Genomic DNA, 23,059 nt, shown 5'->3' with positions numbered 1-23,059 from the left:
ACAAGACCCAACATTTTGCTGTTTACAGGAGACACATCTCAGAGAAAAAGATAGACACTACCTCAGAATAAAAGGCTGGAAAACAATTTTCCAAGCAAATGGTATGAAGAAACAAGCTGGAGTACCCATCCTAATATCTGATAAGATTGACTTCCAACCCAAAGTCATCAAAAAAGACAAGGAGGGGCACTTCGTACTCATCAAAGGTAAAATCCTCCAAGAGGAACTCTCAATTCTGAATATCTATGCTCCAAATACAAGGGCAGCCACATTCATTAAAGACACTTTAGTAAAGCTCAAAGCACACATTGCACCTCACACAATAATGTGGGAGACTTCAACACACCACTTTCACCAATGGACAGATCATGGAAACAGAAACTAAACAGGGACACACTGAAACTAACAGAAGTGATGAAACAAATGGATCTGACAGATATCTACAGAACATTTTATCCTAAAACAAAAGGATATACCTTCTTCTCAGCACCTCATGGTACCTTCTCCAAAATTGACCACATAATAGGTCACAAAACAGGCCTCAACAGATTCAAAAATATTGAAATTGTCCCATGTATCCTATCAGATCACCATGCACTAAGGGTGATCTTCAATAACAAAAAAAATAACAGAAAGCCAACACTCACGTGGAAACTGAACAACACTCTTCTCAATGATACCTTGGTCAAGGAAGGAATAAAGAAAGAAATTAAAGACTTTTTAGAGTTTAATGAAAATGAAGCCACAACGTACCCAAACCTTTGGGACACAATGAAAGCATTTCTAAGAGGGAAACTCATAGCTCTGAGTGCCTCCATGAAGAAACGGGAGAGAGCACATACTAGCAGCTTGACAACACATCTAAAAGCTCTAGAAAAAAAGGAAGCAAATTCACCCAAGAAGAGTAGACGGCAGGAAATAATCAAACTCAGGGGTGAAATCAACCAAGTGGAAACAAGAAGAACTATTCAAAGAATTAACCAAACGAGGAGATGGTTCTTTGAGAAAATCAACAAGATAGATAAACCCTTAGCTAGACTCACTAGAGGGCACAGAGACAAAATCCTAATTAACAAAATCAGAACTGAAAAGGGAGACATAACAACAGATCCTGAAGAAATCCAAAACACCATCAGATCCTTCTACAAAAGGCTATACTCAACAAAACTGGAAAACCTGGACGAAATGGACAAATTTCTGGACAGATACCAGGTACCAAAGTTGAATCAGGATCAAGTTGACCTTCTAAACAGTCCCATATCCCCTAAAGAAATAGAAGCAATTATAAATAGTCTCCCAGCCAAAAAAAGCCCAGGACCAGACGGGTTTAGTGCAGAGTTCTATCAGACCTTCAAAGAAGATCTAATTCCAGTTCTGTACAAACTTTTTCACAAGATAGAAGTAGAAAGTACTCTACCCAACTCATTTTATGAAGCCACTATTACTCTGATACCTAAACCACAGAAAGATCCAACAAAGATAGAGAACTTCAGACCAATTTCTCTTATGAATATCGATGCAAAAATCCTCAATAAAATTCTCGCTAACCGAATCCAAGAACACATTAAAGCAATCATCCATTCTGACCAAGTAGGTTTTATTCCAGGGATGCAGGGATGGTTTAATATACGAAAATCCATCAATGTAATCCACTATATAAACAAACTCAAAGACAAAAACCACATGATCATCTCATTAGATGCAGAAAAAGCATTTGACAAGATCCAACACCCATTCATGATAAAAGTCTTGGAAAGATCAGGAATTCAAGGCCCATACCTAAACATGATAAAAGCAATCTACAGCAAACCAGGAGCCAACATCAAAGTAAATGGAGAGAAGCAATCCCACTAAAATCAAGGACTAGACAAGGCTGCACACTTTCTCCCTACCTTTTCAACATAGTACTTGAAATATTAGCCAGAGCAATTCGACAACAAAAGGAGATCAAGGGGATACAAATTGGAAAGGAGGAAGTCAAAATATCACTTTTTGCAGATGATATGATAGTATATATAAGTGACCCTAAAAATTCCACCAGAGAACTCCTAAACCTGATAAACAGCTTCGGTGAAGTAGCTGGATATAAAATTAACTCAAACAAGTCAATGGCCTTTCTCTACACAAAGAATAAACAGGCTGAGAAATAAATTAGGGAAACAACACCCTTCTCAATAGTCACAAATAATATAAAATATCTCGGAGTGACTCTAACTAAGAAAGTGAAAGATCTGTATGATAAAAACTTCAAGTCTCTGAAGAAAGAAATTAAGGAAGATCTCAGAAGATGGAAAGATCTCCCATGCTCATGGATTGGCAGGATCAACATTGTAAAAATGGCTATCTTGCCAAAAGCAATCTACAGATTCAATGCAATCCCCATCAAAATTCCAACTCAATTCTTCAACGAATTAGAAGGAGCAATTTGCAAATTCATCTGGAATAACAAAAAACCGAGGATAGCAAAAACTCTTCTCAAGGATAAAGGAACCTCTGGTGGAATCACCATGCCTGACCTAAAGCTTTACTACAGAGCAATTGTGGTAAAAACTGCATGGTACTGGTATAGAGACAGACAAGTAGACCAATGGAATAGAATTGAAGACCCAGAAATGAACCCACACACCTATGGTCACTTGATCTTCGACAAGGGAGCTAAAACCATCCAGTAGAAGAAAGACAGCATTTTCAACAATTGGTGCTGGCACAACTGGTTGTTATAATGTAGAAGAATGCGAATCGATCCATACTTATCTCCTTGTACTAAGCTCAAATCTAAATGGATCAAAGAACTTCACATAAAACCAGAGACACTGAAACTTATAGAGGAGAAAGTGGGGAAAAGCCTTGAAGATATGGGCACAGGGGAAAAATTCCTGAACAGAACAGCAATGGCTTGTGCTGTAAGATCGAGAATTGACAAATGGGACCTAATGAAACTCCAAAGTTTCTGCAAGGCAAAAGACACCGTCAATAAGACAAAGAGACCACCAACAGATTGGGAAAGGATCTTTACCTATCCTAAATCAGATAGGGGACTAATATCCAACATATATAAAGAACTCAAGAAGGTGGTCTTCAGAAAATCAAATAACCCCATTAAAAAATGGGGCTCAGAACTGAACAAAGAATTCTCACCTGAGGAATACCGAATGGCAGAGAAGCACCTGAAAAAATGTTCAACATCCTTAATCATCAGGGAAATGCAAATCAAAACAACCCTGAGATTCCACCTCACACCAGTCAGAATGTCTAAGATCAAAAATTCAGGTGACAGCAGATGCTGGCGAGGATGTGGAGAAAGAGCAACACTCCTCCATTTTTGGTGGGATTGCAGGCTTATACAACCACTCTGGAAATCCGTCTGGTGGTTCCTCAGAAAATTGGACATAGTACTACCGGAGGATCCAGCAATACCTCTCCTGGGCATATATCCAGAAGATGCCCCAACTGGTAAGAAGGACACATGCTCCACTATGTTCATAGCAGCCTTATTTATAATAGCCAGAAGCTGGAAAGAACCCAGATGCCCCTCAACAGAGGAATGGATACAGAAAATGTGGTACATCTACACAATGGAGTACTACTCAGCTATTAAAAAGAATGAATTTATGAAATTCCTAGTCAAATGGATGGACCTGGAGGGCATCATCCTGAGTGAGGTAACACATTCACAAAGGAACTCACACAATATGTACTCACTGATAAATGGATATTAGCCCAAAACCTAGGATACCCAAGATATAAGATACAATTTCCTAAACACATGAAACTCAAGAAAAATGAAGACTGAAGTGTGGACACTATACCCCTCCTTAGAAGTGGGAACAAAACACCCTTGGAAGGAGTTACAGAGACAAAGTTTGGAGCTGAGATGAAAGGATGGACCATGTAGAGACTGCCTTATCCAGGGATCCACCCCATAATCAGCATCCAAACGCTGACACCATTGCATACACTAGCAAGATTTTATCGAAAGGACCCAGATGTAGCTGTCTCTTGTGAGACTATGCCGGGGCCTAGCAAACACAGAAGTGGATGCCCACAGTCAGCTAATGGATGGATCACAGGGCTCCCAATGGAGGAGCTAGAGAAAGTACCCAAGGAGCTAAAGGGATCTGCAACCCTATAGGTGGATCAACATTATGAACTAACCAGTACCCTGGAGCTCTTGACTCTAGCTGCATATGTATCAAAGGATGGCCTAGTCGGCCATCACTGGAAAGAGAGGCCCATTGGACACACAAACTTTATATGCCCCAGAACAGGGGAACGCCAGGGCCAAAAAGGGGGAGTGGGCGGGTAGGGGAGTGGGGGTGGGTGGGTATGGGGGACTTTTGGTATAGCATTGGAAATGTAAATGAGCTAAATACCTAATAAAAAATGGAAAGAAAAAAAAAAGAAATTAAGTGAATAGGCATCACACACATTCAGGAAATAAAATTTCACTTTATATATGATTTAAAAAAGCTGCTTTTCAATGTTTGGTGAGTTGAATTTGACTAATTTGAGAAAAGGCATAATATAATATTGACAGTATGGGAAGTAATAAATGATGAAGCTATTCAAACACTAATGTCAATGTATCATGGCTCAGCTAATATTTTCCAAGTGAAGTTTTACTTATTTTCTCATGAAAATTGCATGCCGTGGCCTCAGTTTTATGCTGCTTTAAGAAGGACATGGAATCAAGACGGAGGGGGACATAGCCCAGTGGGAGAGTGCCTGCCTGGCATGCAAGAAGGTCAGTCTCCAATACTACCAACATTTAATTAATAAATAAATAAAGAAGGAAATGGTCCACGAGAGAAATGTCATGCCTCTGGTCACATGCACAGTGACCATGGAAACTGCGTCAGGTGCACTCACCTTCCCAGACCTAAGTTATCTGATGAGAAAAGTCACCTGGCCAGAAGCACAAGACAGAGCTGAGTGACAGCTGCCCTGGAAATCACACATGAGAAAATGCAGTCAAGATATTTTCTTTTGCTGTAGAATCTAAAGAAGCAGATATTAGACAGAGGTGACTTGAGACCCTATGCAGCTCTCCACATTAGTGTGTGACTTGGACCTACCTTCCACAGAACAGCTGTCCCTTTTCAAGCCCCAGGTGACCCACTGAATTCATAGCTTTGACATTTAAGAATTTTTTACATCTGTGAAGGAAAACTGTCAGCTCGCTCAATGCTTCTTTACTGTGAGAGGTCCTTCCCTGGGTCAGTATAGAGTCTGGGCGAACAAACTCAAGCAATGCCAGGTCAGCCCAAGGCTTTAAGGAATCCCAACCCTTCATGTTTGAAACTGCAAATTGAACCTTTTTCTCCCCCCTTGCTAAACTGAAAACTGTATTTGCCATTTCCGGGTTTCTTAGGAAAAACCACATTGTTTGGTTTGACATTCCATTAGTGCTGACAATTATTATTGAGCTGGCCAGGCCATCACATATGAAACACATGGGGTTGTAATTCTTACAACCAGCATCACAGTAAACAGATAGGTTAGGAATCTGGGTAAGTGGCGAAGGCAGCCCTGACTCCTTATCTTTTGAGAAGCCAGCACTTAATAACCAGCTCCATATGTTCATGTTTCCGTGGTCTCCCCAAAGCACAGTTGGAAATATCACACAAATTATAACAGGCAGTGTGCGAGCTTGTACTGAACTCTGCGGAAAGGGAAGCTATTTGTTTAACAGTGGAGTGCATTAGGAATCTGGCACCAACACAAAGGAAAGGTTAGCCCCATGGTCTTCAGTAGAGATTCACATAATTGCTCCAGAATTTTTCAAGCTGTCACTACCAAGATTGTCTAAGCTCCGCAACTTTTCCATAGAGCTACATAGTTAAAGACCTGGGGCTTATTTTGTATCATCACATACACATACCTTATGAGTAGCAGACAGAAATCCAAATTTACCTTTCTTTGTGGCCCTGTCCAGTGTGGTCTCTGGTGTTCCATAGTATACCTTTCTATACCATAGTTTCTCCAGTTGTTCCCATTGTCAAGAGAAGAAGATTTTACCTACTATGAGGCTGAATGTGTGCCTCTTTGCTCCAGACTTATTAACTGTTTGCTTTTGGGACTTTGCAAGTCCTCAACACTTCATCTTCGGGAGATGCGGGATGTGCTGATATTGTCACATGTGAGCTGAGACCCTCAACCCTTTTGTAGCTACAAATATTCTTATTTGTATGTCCATGTGGACACTTACATATAAGCTGCACTTCACTAATACATAATGCTAAAAATCTAAAATTCATATTGAATTTAATTAAAATGGTATTCTTTTATACATCTTAGCTTAATGGGAAGTTAGTTGGAAGAATCAATTAAAAAAAAAAACCAGTCAAACTTGGTTTAGAGTCTCACTTGCATTGTCTGGGTGTCTCACCATTCAGTCCCCAGTATCTGTTAAAAGTGGCAAGTCTAAACATTCAGAATTCCCTCCACTTCATGGTTTTGTCTCATACTTGTTAAACCAAACCTCATTTACATAAGGACCCCGCCCCTGGAGGGCAGGCCAGATGTCTCAGTGGAAAAAGGCACTTGTCACCGAGCCCTAGGACCTCAGTTCAATCCCAAGACCCACATGATGGAAGGCAAGAGTTGACTACCCCACCCAGGGATCCATCCCATAATCAGCCACCAAACCCAGACACTACTGCATATGCCAGAATGATTTTGCTGAAGGGACCCTGTCTCATATGAGGCTATGCCAGTGCCTGGCAAATACAGAAGTGGATGCTCACAGTCATCTATAAGATAGAACACAGGGCCCCCAATGGAGAAGCTAGAGAAAGCACCCAAGGAGCTGAAGGGGTCTGAAACCCTATAGGTGGAACAACAATATGAACTAACCAGTACCCCCAGAGTTCGTATCTCCAGCTGCATATATAGCAGAAGATGGCCTAGTCGGCCATCACTGGGAAGAGAGGCCCCTTGGTATTGCAAACTTTATATGTCCCAGTACAGGGGAATGCCAGGGCCAAGAAGTAGGAGTGGGTGGGTAGGGGAGCAGGGCGGAAGAAGGGTATAGGGAACTTTTGCGATAGCATTCGAAATGTATATAAAGAAAATATCTAATAAAAAATGAAGTAAAAAAAAAAAGATATCCCAGTGGAGATATTAAGTAGGCAAAAGGACAAAAAAAAAAAAAAGAGTTGGCACTCATAAGTTGTTCTCTGACCTTCACACGACTTAGCCACTGCTGAGCAAATTCAAGGTCAGAGGATGTCCTTAACATGTAATAAACACATGACAATTGTGTCTTTGTTGGGATTTCCAAACAGTTCTACATGGTGTTTATTGACTATATTTATGGAAGACGTGGAGGAACCAAAGTGGAAACACATACAGAATGAACAACATAATGCAAAGGTGATTCAGCTCCAATCCTGTACTTCAGAAAGACAGAGCTAGGTTGCAGATACCACTGGCCCCATTTGTCCCTGGCCATGTCACTGCTCGTATCAAGACTGAACAGCAGCATCTGCTTGACATCCAGTTTCAGAAGACAGATGCTGCAGAGGCAACTAGCAATCCATTTAGTGGAAACAAAGGGTAGCTCTGCCTTGGATGTTTGGGAATCCTTGGAAACAATTACCGTTCTTCTGCTATGTAATGAACGTTTTCTCTGTTCTCATGTTCTAAGCTACACACAAATGAGCCCAGTATCAACGGATGCATCTGGTCCAACAGGTCTGAGGGACATGAATGTTTCTTTTTCTCATTAAGAACAAACTCCTTTTAAGATGGCTAACTACCTTAGAATTTCTTGGAAAGTTTTGCTGCAACTGTAATATCTGATTAACAACACATACAGAGTAGAACATATGTTTCAAAAATAGTATGTTTTGGGGAAAAGACATATAAGTTACAAAGAGAAAAATTGTCGTCTCATGATAAAGTCTTGTCCTCCAAATTTAAGGATGGTCTATCAACATGATGGTTTATTAATAGGGCATGACACCTGCCCCTTGACTCTTTGTTAACTAATTAAAAAGTTTATTTTTAGGGTTCTTGATGTCATAGACTATTTAGCAACCTATCATGAACTGCATGGCACCTAGGTAAAAAACTTACAGCTTTGGTCCACCACAAAGTACATCCTTGAATGGCACATTCAAATCAAATCAGTGGGAAAGGAGCCAAGCATGAGCTATCCATAGAGGAGAACTACCACTCATTAGCCCTAGAGAGAAGATGTACTTGCCTACGTAGTTTAGACTTAGATACTTCTTTGCTTGTGAGAATCTCTGATGTTAACATTTGTCTGAGAAACCCAGGACTACATATCTCTAAATCTGTCTTTCTGAGTTTCAATGCAGACTATATCCACTGAAGTTTCCAGGGAGGAAACTCCATCCAGAGCATTAAAAACACATTCCTAATTGTTATACTACAAGTGACTTGAAGTTTAAGGATGCTAAAGAGTAGGCCTAGATTAATTCCCTTCCTTGACTATAACATTAGCCTAACTCCAGGTGTGCCAACCATAAATGTCCCTTTATGTCACCTGTACCTCTCAGAATGCTTCCTTCTACTGACTCCATGGGGTGAAGGCTTTTAAAGCACTCATGAGGAGATGTATAACTGTAGAAGAAATCTGCTTTCTCTGTGGGTAAGGCAGTGAGAAACCAGCCATTGGTTTTTATTTTCCTCAGGAATAAATCTTTGAAGAACACTAAAAGATACATTAACTACAACATCAAAAGCCATCTTGGCTCTGTGATGGGAGATGGTTTAACAGGTAAAGCCGTTTGCAGCAAAGCCTTATTGCCTGGATATCTGGAATCTACATGATGGAAGGAGAGGCCTGAAGTCCTCACACTGCCCTCTGAGCTCTATTTGAATGCTTCATTGCATATGTGCACATATACACACAAATAAAATAAAACTAATGCAAAGTTATCTCGGCAGGGGGAGGAGCTGAGAGATATACGATTTTCATTTAGTTCTCTTTTTAGACTATAGAGATTTGGCCTTTGAAATAAACTCTGAGGAATTGTTAGTACAAGGTTCATCATAATTTTTTTAACAGCAAAAATTATAAATATTTTAGGCTTTGTCCAAGAGGTATGATTGAAGATATCAGGTAGTGATTCATATGACCATTTAAACCATTCTAAATTGCCAAAGCCTGTACAAAAACCAGAGGTGGATTACAGATTATTTAAGCGTATACCCTAGGCTTCATGTGCTGTTATAAATGTCTGCTCTCTTAAGCAAAATTAAAAGAAGAAGCTTAGTTGTGGGTGAATTCATGTTGACAATTCTATAACCTTCAAAATAACAAAGCACCTTGAGCTGACTCAGCCTTGATAACTTAAATATCTGTGAAGGCAAGACTAGAAAATGAGGTGAAAATTGGGTTTTCTCTGAATTTATAGTCACATATTTGGTATTTTTAAGGTGGACTAAGAAATACAGAGTTCCTGGTTTTCAGGTTACATCCTTCCTTCATTTATCCTTCCATGTAATAGCCTTTGAGACCATTTCCAGAAAACACTAAGGGATAAAAACAATTGCTTTGTTGTAGAAGATAAACTATTGCAGAAGCAGGAAACACATCAATGGTGTTACTGTAGCTCACTTGGGAATATCACATTATGATCCAAGGACAGCTAAAGAGAATGCATAAAATACACATGCATGCTTGACTTGATGGTGGACATGGTAGTACTTACCAACATCACTCTGAAAATCCCTGAAGGAAACTTTAAGGCATATTGGCTTCTGTACATATTAATCAATTGGAAAGAAACTATATACAGTAGGCAGGGGTTAGTGTAATGGAAGCAGAGGGCTCCTGTCATTGAAGCAAAAAGCTGGCAAACAGAGGTTTAAGAATAATTAGAGGCTTTGAACCTGAAAAACATTCACAAAAGGTATGAGTATTGGGCTTTACTAAGACTTGCCTTGAATTCTGTGACCATATATTTTTTATTTAAGACTAATCAAAATATTTTTTCCTAAGTGCATATTAGTAATCTGGCACAAGATAGGTAGAGAATAGAACTTGATTGATGTGCCCTCCCTCAAGCCTTGAGCGGACTGAATCAGACCTTGTCTGCCACAGTCAGGTAGCCCACCTAGTGTGGAGTCCTGGAGTCCTCTGACCTAGGTAAAGTCTATTGTCCTGCCACATCTGCAGCTTCCTGCAAGCAGCCACTACCTGCTGAGCAGCAGAGCTTGTTTTCCTGAGGAGATCCTGGCAAAGTGGGGGATGGGTTCCCCCCTTTAAAAATTTAGACTCAAGAATTAAAGTTGACCCTGGATCAGAGACCTCTTTGTCTTGGCTCGTTATTTCTCTTGCTATTCTTCCCATCCACCCACAGATTTTCTTTCAGGAACCCAGGAACCTGTGGCCGCTGACAGCTACAGGTTGACATCTGGGGTCTTCAAGACAAACAATGAAGCAATGAACAAAGAGGGTCTTTAAGTCTTGCCTGTAGAGAGAAGACCTTGAAATCTTGATTCCAGGAAAGGGAAGAATAAAGCTCACAGAGAAGCTGGTCTATGGGGTTGGTTGGGTCCTGGTTGAGTTTACCAGATTTAAGTGAATATGCTGAATATTCAGGTATATCTGAATTTCAGAGCTATAGTGACTGAAACATCAGTGTGTATGTGATCCAAGTTGCATTTATCCTGAATGATATTGGAATTGCTTTTATGACATTTAAATTTAACTCAGTATCCTAGATTTCATCTGGCCACTTACTTCTAAGCAAGTTGTGAGGTTTGGAGGTACAAGCCCCAAAATGGATGAGTTTGTAACGAGATAGGAACAATGTCAGAGCTTGACCAAGAGAAGACTGCACAGAAGGGTTAGAACTGAGAGTTCAGGGCTGCTTATCAATCGGTTTGATGCGTGATTCTGTGAGGGAATGAAAACAAGAATTATGATAGAAAGATTGGATCAATGAGCCGTGTGCTGAAATCGCCTATGAAAGGGGAAAGTGACTAGGCATATTGTACATTCCTGTATCAAGGAAGGGCACCTGCCTGTGGAAGCTTCCTCTGATACAGGCTGATGACTCATACTTCAATGGAGCCTGAGGATGACAAAGAGTAGATCCAACAATGAACAAGGAAGGTACCAAATATTTGTGAGATTAGAAGAGAGGACGTGAGAGTAGTTTTGAGAGGGTACATTTTTAAGGTAAAGACTGGTTTCAGGTAATCATGGCATTGACCTTGAGAAAAGCCTTCAAGATACAGAAAGGTATAGAGCTAATAGGCCATGAAGGTCGTAGTAATGTTGAAAAGGGAGTGAACAAAGAAGGATGAGAGACTAGAGATGTGGAAAATCAGATAAGGTTAGTAACCAGGAAGATGCAGATGGGGGGCCACATAAGGTTAGTAATTAGGGAGATGTTGGTGGGGGACCACATAAGGTTAGTCACCAGGGAGATGATGATGGGGGACCACATAAGGTTAGTAACCATGGAGATGCTGGTGGGGGAACCACATAAAGTTAGTAACGAGGGAGAAGGTGATGGGAGACCACATAAGGTTAGTAACCAGGGAGATGATGATGGGAGACCACATAAAGTTAGTTACCAGGAAGATGCCTGTGGGGGACCACATAAGGTTAGTAACCAGGGAGATGATGATGGGGGACCACATAAGGTTAGTTACCAGGAATATGCTGGTGGGGGACCATATAAGGTTAGTAACCAGGGAGATGATGATGGGGGACCACATAAAGTTAGTAACCAGGGAGATGCTGGTGGGGGACCACCTTATCAAATGAAGCGAACAAAATAAAAGTAGAGGACCTGGGGCTGCTCCCGTCACTTGGAAGGTTTATGGTGATGGGAAATTCATGAACTCTGTGTAGCAGCTCTCTCTATCAACCTCATTTCCACCTGGTTAGGCGAGTACGCCGAGCTCAGCTCCAACTTTTCTGGACATCTTTAGAAATTACCTCCATGTGTCCAGGAGCTAAGAAGAAGCCTTTCACCTCTGCATGCTCTGGAGGTGAGTAGAATCAGCACAGGGGTGGACCCAGCACATCTCTCCTATTCATGAAGAGAGTGGACCTACCTCATCTTGGAGGTCCTAGGTCTCCGGTTTGCTTTGACTCGAGATAAAGCAAGTGGTCAGACTATGATCTTTTGTAGAAGGGCTTTTAGCCCTTGTGTGAGCCTCAGCCACTCACCCACCCAGAATTCAGGTGCAGTTATCCTGCAAACCAGAAGACCCACAACTCTAAGAGAAAAAGGGTCTCCTGTGATACACAACCTGTGCCTTTCTCACCTAGTTTGGGTGATTAGACAGTAGAAAGTAATACCTCTTAGGGGAAACAGAAGCATTTGTAGGATAAGTGATCCCAGGGAGAACAAGAGAGTGGAAAACTAATAGAAAAAGAGCTGGTTTCTTCCCAAGTCCTATATTGGACATTGTTTACTTATCCAGGATCTCATGACCAGGTAGGCAGGGCTCTGTTTCCTTGGTGAACGTCCCATTCACATTCTACTGAGCATCTCCTCCAATCCCCATCTCTGGTCTGACAGTGGCTCACTTCTCTGGTCTGACAGTGGCTCACTGATCTCCTTGGGCTCTTGTTCCTGATGAGGTTTCTGGAACTTGGTGTCCTTTCTCTGAAAAAACAGCTGTTTGATCTTCATGCATCCCATGGAGCTGCTGTTTCTTAGACAAAATAAATCACTTAAAATTGGCTTTGACCAGTAAGCTGGAACCAAGCACTGTTTGCTCCTTCCTTTCCCCCACTTGCAGCCTAAATGTACCATAATTAAGGCCATTATTAACCACTTGAGTTGGGGGTGGGAGGATGCATTTAACAAGCAGTGTGAGAGAACTGGCTGAAATCTCAGAATTGCTCCATCAGAGGACAAAGCTTTGGAAAGAACATCATTTTCAAGAGTGATTTACTAATAATTTTCTCCTGAACATAGAAAAGTAGTTTTCTCTAGGGACCCCTACAAAGTCGTTATTGATTTCAGAGTTATCAATATAGGTAGTTTCCAAAATGACCCTCTCACTCTAGAAAGTTTTACAGAGAAATTACATGGAATGCGGCACTGTCTACAGTTTTTAATAAGAATTTTGGTGAAGTCTGGGTAGCACAATTTGGACTTTGATCATTGGGGTGTGTCCATCTTTGAACGTTCTTCTTTCCCATCAGCCCTGGGTAATGTTTAAATGAAATTGAGACAGGCACAGTCAGTTTAGTCTTCTCAGTGGCTTTTGTGTGCCAGGAGTCAGCAGAATGAGATTCTTGACTTTTGGTCTTCAAAGATCACAAAACTAGGAATACAGAACAAATCACAGAACAAAGGCAAGCATAGGCCTGAAGGAAGTCTGGGTCTGGAGAAGGACTACTTCAGCAGCTGCCCATAAAAGGTGTCTTTCCTCTTCCATAATAGTGTAAGCTTTTCAAATTCAAAATGAAGTCGTGTTTGCAGCACAGCCTTCTTACCTGATTAAGCAATCAGGTAAAAACTTCATCAACCAATAAGAACTTCACTTTCAAATTTCTGAGGTGGATTTCTATTTTATAAAGTTAGTCATTTAAAGGATGGATGAGATGACCCAGGTACCATTCACATCTGTTTCTGATACAAGGTATCAACTCCTAGTAAAGAGAGAAAGCAAATGATTGATGCACAGGACAGTTGATCTTTTCTTTTTTTCTACTGAGAGGTCACATTGTCGTATAACCATGTTTTTGCATATCAGGAATAGTTATTATGATGTATTGGTTGCATCTATGTGTGGACCATTCTCTACATTCACTATACCAAAGGAGAGAGATTTTCTTCCTCTGCAGTGTCATTTCGTGGGAAGAGTGATAGACAGAAAGCATGACCCACAGGTAAATTAGGTAAGGATAAGAAAGTCTACATCCTTTTAGGCTCTGTTTAGGCACAGCTTCATTTTCTGTAACCACTGGTTTTCGCAAAGAGCCAGCTTTGGGATGTTCTCACAGCGAATGAGATGTTAGGCTGCCATCCTAAACTTCCCTGGAACACCCAGAGTCTGATATTAGTTTCAAACCATCACTTCCTCCTCAACTGAACCCTGTCATCACCATGCCTTGCCTCCACTAAAGCACATGTCCAAACCACTTCCTTCCAATGAGCATTCATCTTGTCTTCTTTTTTCCCCTTCTTTGGTAACCGAAGCAGAGTTGCCTTTCTCCACTGACCATATCTGAATATTTGTTGAGACCCTCCTTTGCCTGCCTGAGGGGGAGTATGCCTGTTTTTCATTCTGACCTGGGTTTTAATGTTACTCACCAAGTATCAGCTACATGACTTATGTAGGTTTCTTAACCTCTGTGATACTCATTTTGTCAGATGAGTAGAATAATTGTAAGGTTAGACTTGGTAAAGTATAGAAAGTGCCTAGTCACACTGAGGCTGTGTGGTCACCACCTACGTTTTCTAACCTTGTTAAGCTTCACCATAGTGAGCTCCTAGACCTACAGGGACAAATGATCACTAATCAGGTGGCTGGGGACACGAGGGACTTAGTTATTTCAGTTATGGAGTCTAAACATTTAAAGTCAAGATGTCTTTCCAGCTTCTGGCTATTATAAATAAGGCTGCTATGAACATAGTGGAACATGTGTCCTTCTTACCAGTTGGGGCATCTTCTGGATATATGCCCAGGAGAGGTATTGCTCAACAGAGGAATGGATACAGAAAATGTGGTACATCTACACAATGGAGTACTACTCAGCTATTAAAAAGAATGAATTTATGAAATTCCTAGCCAAATGGATGGACCTGGAGGGCATCATCCTGAGTGAGGTAACACATTCACAAAGGAACTCACACAATATGTACTCACTGATAAGTGGATATTAGCCTAAAACCTAGGATACCCAAGATATAAGATACAATTTCCTAAACACATGAAACTCAAGAAAAATGAAGACTGAAGTGTGGACACTATGCCCCTCCTTAGAAGTGGGAACAAAATACCCATGGAAGGAGTTACAGAGACAAAGTTTGGAGCTGAGATGAAAGGATGGACCATGTAGAGACTGCCATATCCAGGGATCCACCCCATAATCAGCATCCAAACGCTGACACCATTGCATACACTAGCAAGATTTTATCGAAAGGACCCAGATGTAGCTGTCTCTTGTGAGACTATGCCGGGGCCTAGCAAACACAGAAGTGGATGCTCACAGTCAGCTAATGGATGGATCACAGGGCTCCCAATGAAGGAGCTAGAGAAAGTACCCAAGGAGCTAAAGGGATCTGCAACCCTATAGGTGGAACAACATTATGAACTAACCAGTACCCCGGAGCTCTTGACTCTAGCTACATATGTATCAAAAGATGGCCTAGTCGGCCATTACTGGAAAGAGAGGCCCATTGGACACGCAAACTTTATATGCCCCAGTACAGGGGAACGCCAGGGCCAAAAAGGGGGAGTGGGCGGGTAGGGGAGTGGGGGTGGGTGGGTATGGGGGACTTTTGGTATAGCTTTGGAAATGTAAATGAGCTAAATACCTAATAAAAAATGGAAAAAAAATTTTAAAAAATAAAATAAAATAAAGTCATGATGTCAGAAAGGATCAGTTCTATCTGAGAGTTGAGGGAAGGAGCTTTGTCTGCCTCATCCTGGCCTCTGGTGTCCCTGACTGATCCCTTCTCCTCCTGATAATTTATCAGTTTCTGTTTACCACTTCATTAGGCCTTCTTCCTTGACACATCTCTGTGTCCTTCGTCCTTCTTAGATGGTCACAAGTCCTTTAGTTTAGAGCCAAGTCTAAGCAGTACAATGTCAACAACTCTATCTATAAAGACCCAGTTTCCAAAACAATCTCCATTCTGGAACCCCAAGCTGTTTTGAGTTCCGAGAGAATACTATTCAGTCTACTGTGATGCCAGTTGCTGTATCACTTTTCTGGTGGCACAAATTTGTTCATTCACAAAATTTCAAAAATTTCCCATATTTCCACGTCTTTTAAATACCCATCAAATTGCTCATGATTTTTTTTCTGTTTAATTTAAGAAAGACACAACTGGACATTTCTATCATTATTAAAGTGTATCAACCTAGTTATATGTTTTTAACAGCACAAAAGGGACAGACACTTCCTTCACATCTTTCTGCAGTTCATCTGTCCATCTACACAGGTTTCTATCCAGTGTGGAGTCATTATCTGGTTGCAAGTCTGCAGGGAAGTTTCCAGAGAACTCATTCTGTGACTGTGACATACTCCCACGTCTTTCATGGAATGTCTTTCTTTAAAATTTGTATTCTGGGAACAAGTCATAAAAATTAAAAAAAAAAAAGATCAGTTTGTTTAGTTAAATTAATGCTCTTTAAAAATAAGCCATTGAAACAATATCAACGTATAAGAATATATATTAATAAGTAAGAAAGATTGAGTCTTCACTATTACTTTGTTTAACCTTTTCATTGTTTGAGGATTTCCTACATGCACATAATGTGTTTTGATCAAACCCACCACCTTTTCAACTCAATCAATTATTTCCTCAATCTTCGTCATTATTTCACCTTACCATCTTCATATGTTCTTTAAAAAAATTCCAGAGTCCACTTAGTGCTGCCTGTATGAGCATATATGTAGGACCGTCTACTGGAGCATGGGCAGCTTCTCAGAGGCTGCCTCTCTGAAGTAAACAGACTCTCATTCCCCAGCAGCCATCAACTGCCAGCAGCTCCTCAGTGGGTGTTCACTGCCATTCTTCACTACTAGTCTTTATTAGAGATATTTACTATTAGAGTCCTAGAATCATATGTAATGGAAGGTCTTAGAGATGTTGACTGCAACCTTCTTGTTTTACAGTTAAGAAAACTGTCCCTAGTACTGGGAAGTGGTGACATTCTGAGGCAATAGAGTTAAGTATCTAACAGATTTCCAGAAACAACTTGGATAAAGATAGCATCATGAACAGAGGCTGTTACCATGGCAAAGAAGAATGTATGGACCACCAACTCCAGGGAACAGGTGGATCATCAACTACAGGAACACATGGACCACCAACGACAGAAGGCTGTTGCCATGTCCATTAATGTGTGGGCCACCAACTACAGGAGGCTGTTACCATAGCAAAGAGCACATGGACCACCAACTACAGGAGGCTGTTACCATGGCAAAGAGTGTATGGACCACCAACTACAGATTTGATCTTCTATTAGTAAATACTGAGAAAAGAATGATGAGGAAAACTTAGAACAATTTCTCCAAGATGGATTAACCATGTTAAAAACTGAATGTTTGTGTTTCTCAAGTTATTATGTTGACACCCTAATCGACCTTGCAATGGAATTTAGAAATTCAGTGATGGGAACAGTAGGTCTCTATAATCAGATACTAACCTTCTAAGAAAAGACTCCCTCTCCCTCTCTCCCTCTTCCTCTCCCTCTTCCTCTCCTTCTCTCCCTCTCTCTCTCTCTTCCTCTCCCTCTCTCCCTCTCTTTCTACCCCTACTCTCCTTCCCTCCTTCCTTTTTTATCTCACCCCTGACTCCCACTTGCATATTTGTTTGGAAAAAAGGCCATATGACACACAGAAGAGAGTGGCGCTCTGTAAGGTAGAAAGAGGACTCCCTCCAAGGAATTGGACAAAACAGAACCTTAATTTTGGACTTCTCTCAAAAACTGCAAAGTACAAAACTAAGCATGTACTTTTTTAAAAAAAGATTTATTTATTATTATATCTAAGTACACTGTAGCTGTCTTCAGACACACCAGAAGAGGGTGCCAGTTCTTATTACAGATGGTTGTGAGCCACCATGTGGTTGCTGGGATTTGAACTCAGGACCTTTGCAAGAGCAGTCAGTGTTCTTAACCGCTAAGCCATCTCTCCAGCCCCTAAGTATGTGATTTTTTTTTTAAGTCATCCATCCTGTAGTGTTTTGCCATAGCATCCCATGCTTACAAATACCAACTTATAACTGTTAAAATACAAAATATCAGTTCAACAAGGTAAGCAGTAACATTGACACTGTCACTGTAGATAGGATATGAAGAAATATTCATTCATAGCAAATAAACCCCAGTGTTTACTTAGAGAAAGCACTGAAAAAGATCATCTATTCCTTAGAAATATGCAAAAATAAATGTTGTTTTATAAAAACAGCAGGCATGCTGAGTTCTCAAATGCTTAGCTGGCTCATAGCTTATTTAATTTGCTCGTTAAAAAGTCTTTGCTTTCTCTGGTCTAGAAACTATTAGTTGCATGAAGTTGAAATTTCTGGTTTCTTTGGGGAATCAGTTGTGTCATGTGAGGTTTTTCTGGAAGCTGTTTTATGAGAGGATGTTTTGCTGAAGCAGACACATGAGAGGATGCTTTGTTGAGTCAGATTTGTGTAATGTGTGGAAAGAGTATAAGCAAAACCCAACAAACACTGAATGAGGCTCTTGCATTGGTTCACCTTGCAACCCTTCACAGGTCTTAGCTGATTTTTGCTTATTATGACTTTATAGAGAGAAACACCAAAGGACTTCTTGTGGTATTTTCGCTGCCTTTTGACACTTCCTTGGGCTTATGCCAATTCACTGGAGCCTTGTGGTTTCTTCTAGATCTAGCAAGTGTTATTGATTTGTGTTTGGTGTTTGCCAATTGGACTGGTCTGCCACTACTGATTTGTGTTTGATATTTTGACTGGACTACCGATATTCTGACAATCAATGTTGGAATTCCCCCCTAAAACTACTTCTAAACAGGTTCATACCCCTCCCTTAGGTTGGTAGGCTAGAGGTGAGGTTGAAGCATTTAAGATCCCTTATTAAGTAGGTTTTTAAAAAATCTAAGCCTGAAGTTGCAGGTCATAAACCAATTCTGCTATAAGCCAAAATTGACCTTTTAGTTCTAGGACACCAAATCCAATACATGATTGGCTTCAAAGAATTGATAGTCCCACTCAACCCATTAATGAGACAAGTAGAGATAACACTACCTAAGCCACTTCACAGATTCACGAAAGTAAACTGTGCAGGGGGCTGAGGGTAGGGAAGGACTTGTCTGAGGCTAGGCATGGCCAGGAAAGAGTAGAGCCTGGGCACCATTGCAGGTGATGGGTCAGGTAACATTCAGTTCTCCTTGGGTTCATTTTTACACATTAGTTCCAAATACTAAAGAAGGACACAAGAGTGGGAAAAGCATTTGAGATGCAGGAAGCAAAGGAACTCCTTTCCAGTTCATCTATACATCAATTTTCTATCACCACAGAAACAGTAGCATTCCACATTAGCACAAATTTATTATATTTTTATTTTAGTAGAGTTTAGTAGAGAAAGTTGAGAAACTGCCTGATGTCTGGTTGTAAGGTGTGGGTGGTCTCCTCGCCTGTTCCATCTTCAGTACATATCTGTTACTACAGAAAGAGTGTAAGGTAAGCTGTGTTCTTAATATCGTTTTGGCAGTTCTCTGTGTTGTACAAAAGTCAAAATCCTCCCTCATTTCTGGGTGTTTTGGGGTCAAGCAAGTACTTCTACTGAGATATTTACCACCTGTAGAAGCTTGAGTGAGAACACTAATGGGGAACTACTGGATTTTTTTTTCTCAGCTACTTCAGTCACTTTGACTCCTGGTAGGACATAAATATTGGCTTTTATGAGATGTGAGCAAAGTATAAAAAGAACTACATAATCTCAGGCACTAAGAGTGCTGTGTTCAAATCCATTGACACAGACTAACCCTGAGACTAGAAGTCACCTACTCTAGTGAGCATATCTGCACAGAACACCAGGTCTTGACATTCTTTTGACAGTTGGCAAGTAAGAAAAGTGTAAGTTGGCAAGATAGATGCAGGTTCCACTGTGGAAACAAAAGCTGCTTTTCACTTCTGTATTTGAGGTACCTTCAGCAAAACAAACAAACAAACAAACAAACAAACCACAAAAAAACAAAACAAAAACAAAACCCTTTCCACCTGGACGTCTGGAGTTAGCAGACTGTGTCCTTAGGTGTTTTTCAGGAAAAGAAATTCATTTCTCCTGTGCATTTGATCATGATTTCAAAGTGTTAAAACCATGTTAAAATCCCTCCCTTGCTGAGAGGGCCATTCATAGGCTGTACTCAGAGAACACTCTTACATTCCCATTGAAGAACTCTGAGACCAGAAGAGACAAATGCCTCCAAAAAAAAAAACCCCACAGGAATTTAGATATGAACATAATTTTAATTCTCTCACATGTGGGGAAAGTCTGGTGCTTAAATCTTGGTGTTATAAGGACCCATGCAGTTTATGTATATAGAGTTTGTAGAGCCAATAAGAGCTGCTCTAGGTGTTAGCTGTCCTGATCATCAATGCCCTCATCACTAAGGTTATCATATTCTTACCATACCATTACTGTCATTATCATCATATTTCCACTGTCACCACCACCATCAAAACCACCATCATCACTGTTCATCATTACTGTCATAATCATTGACATTTCTATCGCCATGACAACCACTATTAAGGCTGTCATCATCACCCTCACTGCGGCTATAGCTATTGTGGTCATCACCGCTGTCACCATTATATTATCACTCTTCTGAATGTAATCACCTTCACGCCTACCGTTAGCATTATAATCAATGCTATTGTAATCACCACCACCATCAAGATCCTGAGCATGAGCAGCATCCCATAATCTTCATAGTGACTGTCTGCAACATCACTATCAGCGTCATCATGTCTGCCATCATCACCATTATCATCATCATCATCATCACAGTAACTGCCACCATCACCATCATCATGATCATCGCTGTTGCCACTATCAAAATAATCACACAGTTCTCATTATCTCCATCACCACCATAAGCATCATCATCCCCTTCACCATCATAAACATCATCATTATTATCATCACCACAAGCATCAACATCACCACCACCACCATCATTGCTATCATCATTTTATTCTCCCTCTTGTTATTTCCTCCTAAAAAACCCACAAAGCTCCAGTCCTAAAGTCTATGGAATTTATTGTTGACGGCGCATGCTGACGGCACATGTTCCAAATTTTCTTCCTTATTACTAGTTAGAAATACACTTGCTTTACATATCCTACAAGAAGAAAAACTTTCTGAGTTCCTTGTCATCGCTCAAATATAAAACCTTAAACCTGAGTTCTCATTACGAAAGATAGAGTGCGATCTAACTGGCTAGGATGGTGAGGAGTCAGACCGTGACTGATGCTCACTAGGAAGTATACACACCCTTCCCTGAGCCTTCAGCTGCCATCTCAGCCCTTTGGTGGTCATAGACCCCAGAACTCCCGTGCTTCTTCTCACCAAGAGGCCTCAGCAGGACAGGTGGAGAGCGTAACAGAAGATTACTTCCTAAATATCGAGGCTCGGTCTGTGTCTCATTCTCCCTTTGCTTCTGGTCTTCTGCTGTTTTGTTATGTGAGGGACAAGACAGAGGAAGGAAAGTTGAATGGCCGTGAAGCAGGCTGCACTCAGACTAACACCATTTCATGGCACAGGGACAGTTGGGCAGCCTTGGGACAAGTGGCTTTAGATTGTCATTATTCAACAGGACCATTCGGGATTTCTTGAAGCATCCCAGAAGCAAACACTACTGTGCAACTCTGGGAAGAGCATGCAGATGCTGTCTATAAAGATGGCCTCACATGCCCATCCATGTCAACCCAAGATGCATGGGGCACATTTTCATATCTACAGTTCTTACCCTCATCCCTTTTGAGTTTCCAGCCTTGGAATGGAGAATAAAAGAGAGTTTTACTTTTGACTCCAAGTTTTTGCTATTTGGAGTTTTAAGTGAAGCTCTAAATTATGTTAAGGATAGCTCATTAATAGCAGAGAACCACAACGTATCAGAATGTGGGCTCTCTAATTCTTAAATCCATTTTGTATATCAAGTATCCCCTTCATGTCCCCCTTTCTTCAAACTTAACCCAGAGTACTCCAAGCTTCCTTCTGTTTATTTTAGCAGAGCAGAAATTAGAGGCGCCTTCCAGTTCAACTCAATCAGAGGTGTGTACTGAGCAGAGGGCTGCAAAATGCAATGAGCGGGAGTCAGTGTGTGTCACTGACTCTGGGACAGTGCTGACGTGGCCATGGTGACTTGATGCACATTTAATCTCCTGCGCCCTGAGTAGGGTATGGTCTTATTTCAGGAAACATTCTATTTCCTTGATTAAATAATCTGGAACATTGTGGAATTAACTTTTCTAGCTGAACAGTTTTGAATTCACCTATATAGGTCCAGTAGCAGGATATAGTCACCTATATAGTCAGGCATATTTCTTTTTCATGTGCATACATGTGTACCTGTGTGCATGCATTTGGGTGCACGGTGCATGTGTCGACATGTAGGTGTGCAGCACAGATGTGGAGGACAATCTTAGGTGTCAGTCTTCTTGTTTGAGACAGGATTGCTGTTTTGTATTTTAAACTAGCTGGCCCAGTTTCTTTTTCTTTTTTTTTTTCTTTTTCCTTTTTTATTGGGTATTTTCATTTTTTAATGTTTCAAATGTTATCCCCTTTCCCAGTTTTCTCCTCAGAAACTCCCTATGTCATCTCTTTTCCCCCTGTTTCTATGAGGGTGTTCTCCCACCCAACCATCCACTCCCCCCTCCCCACCCTGGCATGCCCCTACACTGGGGCATAGAGCCTTCACAGGACCAAAGGCCTCTCCTCTCATTGATGCCTGACAAGGCTATTCTCTGGTACATATTTGGCTAGAGCCATGGGTTGCTCCATGTATACTCTTTGGTTGGTGATTTAGTCCCTGAGGGCTCTGGGGGTGGTGGTGTTCTGGTTGGTTGATATGGTTGTTTTTCCTATGGGGTTGCAAACTCCTTCAGCTCCTTCAGTCTTTTCTCTAACCTCTCCATTGGGGACCCCGTGCTCAGTCCAGTGGTTGGCTGTGAGCATTCGCCTCTGTATTTGTCAGGCTTTGGCAGAGCCTCCCAGGGGACAGCTATATCAAGCTCTTGTCAGCATGCAATTCTTGGCATTCACAATAGTGTCTGGGTTTGGTGCCTCTGTGTGGGATGGATCCCTAGGTGGGGCAGTCTCTGGATGGTTGGCCCAGCTTCTTGGGATTCCTCTCCCATTGAGACTGGAGGTATAGATATGATATGTT

The 23,059-nt window shown here is 41.1% G+C and overlaps 1 long non-coding RNA gene across 1 annotated transcript; it reads right to left on the bottom strand.

Moving 5' to 3' along the window:
- Positions 1–13,036: 13,036 nt before the first annotated feature.
- Positions 13,037–15,799, bottom strand: Gm26844 (predicted gene, 26844). The gene is made up of 2 exons (NR_166905.1): positions 15,662–15,799; positions 13,037–13,597 (listed from the first exon to the last, which is right to left on the bottom strand). It is a non-coding gene; the product is annotated as a predicted gene, 26844 (long non-coding RNA).
- Between the last annotated feature and the right edge of the window lie 7,260 nt (positions 15,800–23,059).

The sequence above is a fragment of the Mus musculus genome, chromosome 13, assembly GCF_000001635.26.
Source record: "Mus musculus strain C57BL/6J chromosome 13, GRCm38.p6 C57BL/6J".
NCBI lineage: Eukaryota > Metazoa > Chordata > Mammalia > Rodentia > Muridae > Mus > Mus musculus.
This window is presented reverse-complemented; position numbering and strand designations above follow the sequence as displayed.